Source organism: Solanum tuberosum, unplaced genomic scaffold (genome assembly GCF_000226075.1).
Source record: "Solanum tuberosum cultivar DM 1-3 516 R44 unplaced genomic scaffold, SolTub_3.0 scf00208, whole genome shotgun sequence".
Lineage (NCBI taxonomy): Eukaryota > Viridiplantae > Streptophyta > Magnoliopsida > Solanales > Solanaceae > Solanum > Solanum tuberosum.
Window position 1 is genome coordinate 48,931 of NW_006239132.1, and position 4,524 is coordinate 53,454.

Below are 4,524 nucleotides of genomic sequence, written 5' to 3' on the forward strand. Positions count from 1 at the left end.
ATAGAGATAAAATATATAGTTAGTGATCGATGTCCACCTGTTAGTATAAAATATATAAAAAAATTAATTTATTTTGTCTTTTAGACTCATGTTTTATTTTGGTATGAAACAGAATTGGTATGAAATATATTACAGCTAAGTGTTTAATTTATTGTTCATGTTTTATACAAGATTCATTCATTAATCATACAAATAAAATTCATTCCAATTTAATATATAAGATAGTGTTCATATTAGTGATAATTATATAAGGTAATTATGGTATGCATTTGATATCCTAATAGCAGTTGATATTATTTAATGTAAGTTTAAATGAGTATTAATTTGGTATCCAACTGATGTCCTACTCTAAATCAAAATAAAACAAGATGTAATTAGTGTTGGTGCAAAAGTTAATGATCGTTGTTTTAGATTGTCAGATTCGTTTCTTCCAGTATTTATACAAATTGTATATCAATTTCATACATCTTTAAAGTACTTAATTCATGCTTGTTAAGAGAATATAATTTACAATTAGTGATAATTTGGTATCCATTAGGTGTCCAACTTGAATAAATATAAAACAAGATGTAATTGAGGTTGTTACAAAATACAATGATCACTATTTTACATTGGCATAATCATATCTTCAAGGTATTTATACAGGTTGGATACCAACTTCATTCATTTTTTATTTTTTATTTTTTGTGTTAGAATATGAAGTAAAAAAAATCAATCAATCATGAATTTGGATGTCATAAGTGTACAGTGGGGATACCAATTATAAGACAAAGTTGGCTCATGAACTATAAATTGATATTCTTTTTGTTTCTAGTTAGTAATACGCAGTAATATCAGTAAGTCTAAATGCTGAATCCAATTGGTATACAATTTATATATAACTGTCATCCCGAAAACTGTTATACTCAATGTGTAATATATCTTCCAAATGGTGTATCCAAATGGTATGCAGTCTATATATTACTAGTATCCTGAAATTATAATAGTCAATCAGTAATTCATATGTAGCTGGTATCTGACTGGAATAAAACAGTGGATATTATATATCATTAAATACTAAAACACAAAAATATTGTCCAAAAGTTAAAAAAAAACATGTAATTCTAAAAAGTAGAAGGTGCAATCAACTATCTCAAATTTCTTTTCTGTGGTCTTGGTGTAGGATAATTGCTGGTATCCGGAGCATGTTCTTTTGCTATGCGAGGTCCACCAAATTTACTAGCAACCATACTAGTTACTTCACTCTCACTGATCGCACCATCCTCATTCTTTGTTTTTTCATAATGTCATATGATTGTGGCATACCTTTGACGATGGTACTTTGCATCGATATCAACAGAACGCATATCAAAAGCACCATTACTGATGTATTCAACAAATAGACATGTGTACAAACCACAATCACTAAAAAATTTAAAGAAAAATCATTTTAAGAAATAAATTAAGTTAACTTTTTAGATGAAATCAGTAAAGTAACTCAGGTAGTAATCTTTCCTTTCTTCCCCTTTCATCATGCTGGCCTAAGACGCATCTCATGGAGTTTTCCGTGACCCAGAGGTATAGCAAGAGGGTTCTTCCCTTAATAAAAAAGTACCAAGACCGGAGAATAAAAAAGATAGGTCTTAATCTTCTCGAAAGCACTCTGCATAGTCAGTTTAGGGCATCGTTCTACTCATTTTCTTCTTCCTCAAGAGCTTGAAAATGGGCTCGCAAAAGGGAGTGAGCTGTGCGACGAACCTGCTGATATACTACCCAAGAATCCTCAAGAAATACATACTTGGAACTATCTTTTTGTTGAGGCACATGCATCATATGAATAATATGAAAATAAATTAAATATAGTACTTACCCTAACAATTTTTTTGTCTTTTTTAGATATTGGGATTTCTGATTCTTTTTTGTTGTTCTTCTTGTTGATGATTTTGAAGATTGAACAACTTCTACATTTGTTGCTTTTTTTTGTTTTTTTCTTTTTTATTTCACTAACAAAATCAAAATTAGAATCAGAAGGAGTTTCTACAATTCTCCCCCTCCTCTTCTTTTCCTTTTGATTTGCCGGACTCACCCTTTTCTTTGCTTCGTTTTTTTTCTCATTTTGATCCTTAAAGTGAGAGGAACCACCCTTTGCTGAAGTTTCAACATTTTTTGGCGACGGGGTTTGAGTCAATATATTAAAAGTTGGAGCATGTACTTCATCTGTATAAGTTCCTTCAACTAACCGAGGACTCTTTCGAGACGTTTCAATAATTTTCTTCGACATGATGATGATGAGAAACAGAACGAGAGGGGTGATTGTGAAGTTGGGGTAGTGGGGTGGTGAGAAAGATGGGAGGGACAATTGTGAATATGGGTAGTGGGGTGGGGAGAAAGATGGGAGGGACGATTGTGAATGTAGGGTAGTGTTGTGGTGGCGTGTAGTATTGGTTAGGCGTGGGGGGGGGGGATTAACGTATGAGAGGTTTGGAGTGTAACGGTAGTCAAGGAACTTTAATCAATGTAAATCTCTAAATTTGTGTAACTGATAATTTCTGTTTTAAAAAAGGAATTGCAATCAAATTAATTAACTATTAATAATTAATAATATAAAAATACAAAGAGATTAATCATTTATTAAATTAAATCGTAATTAATTTTTAAATAAACTTAAATTTAATTGATATGTTATAACCCGTAAATAAACTGTTATAAGTAAGAACTTTTTAAGAATATGTTTAAAATTCGTAATAGTGTCTCTTAAATGTGTATATAGTGTGATTTTTTTCAAAAATTAATGCTCTTTACCAACATGTTTTTAAAGAATATCAATCTTTTGTCAGGTTATGACAAAAATAAAATGATTGTGCAATAATAATAATAAGAAAAATCTTTTTGATCAGAAAAATTTGGCTATAATTTTGCCAGAATGGTAAAAGGACATTTTCACACTATAAACTAGTTTGTTTTTGGACATTTTTGCCCTTTAATTCAAATATTAAATATATTCTTCAATTATGTTTCCAATGCATTGAAAATGATTGATGAGATTAATTATTTATAATTTCATAGTTAAACATTAAAAATGAACCACAAAATCCATCAAAGAAAACATAAGTTTCACCCACTCTTCTCTCTTGAAATTTTCAAGATTTAAAAAAAAAAAAAATTTAAACAAAATTTAAAAATGTAAGCGTAGTAGTAAAAAACTACATAATAAAAAAAGTAGTAAAAATATATCTCTTTTTCAGTTTAAAAAATTCCTCCTTTTTACTTATTCTTTTTTGTTTATTTATTTTCCATTTCTTATTTCTTAATGATAAAAAGAGAAAATTTAAAAAGTATAAAAAAGGAGTAAAGTGTAGATGATCTATTTTAGTTTATAACTAGTGAATTTGATCGCGCTTCGCGTGATTATGAAATATTGAGTGCTACAAAATTATACTAAGAGTCTTAGTTCAATTTATTATTCCTGCTCAAATTTTGTGATTTTTACAATTTTAAATTATTTATGGGTCTTTGTTCTTCGGAAGATTTTCCTTAAATAATGTGTTTAATAACCAAAATTATTTATATATAATAGTAATATAAGAAAAATATAACTTCAAATATGAAATAAAAAGGATAATTTTGAGTAGGGGTCTTATGAAACAATAAATTATGAATTTATGTAGATAAAATGGAGATTTCTTTAAAGAAAATATAAATAATTCTTTATACAATTAAAAGAATGTATTTCAATAATTAATATATATATTTCTTGAAAATCATTAATAGTTTTGTTTGAGCCTTCATTAGTAGTAAATATATTTCCGACATTGTTGTATTACATCTAAATAAAAATACAGACTTACGATAATTAAAAAATCATAAGAAGCCAAACTAAAACAGTTAATTACATGAAGATAATACATATCTTTCTTAGGGTCTTAATCGTATAAAAAAAAGATGATGAAATTAAAAATACAGATTTAATGCACAAATTTTTGATACTATAATATTATTATTATTATTATTATAATAATAATAATAATAATAATAATATAAGGAACTATAAAATAAGTAATATCTTTGAGTAGGAATATATCTTATGAAACAAAAAATGGTGAATTTATATAAGACAAAATAAAGGAATATCATAAAGTATCTTAAATTTTATAATTAAATATCATGAAGTTAATTATATTATTGAAAGTGGAAATTTAATAGGTATGACTTATGAGTGAAGGTGAAACTTTAAAAAACAAATAAAGGAGAAAAACACAAATAAATAAAATAAAAGAATAAACACATGTGTATATATGTGTTAAGTTTTTTTTAAAAACATGACACAACTACTTTCATAGCTATAAAATCATCATCCATATTTTCATACCATGTCCAAATTAAGCCTTAACCTCATCTAACATCAAAATCATACCAACCACAAGCCATCTTTTGTTTTTGAGACATTATCAGTTACAAATTTAAACATCACATTATTTTTATTTGAACTTTTAAAAATATTTACTATTGTAAAAAGAATTGTGGCCTTAGAGAGCGCCACATCAC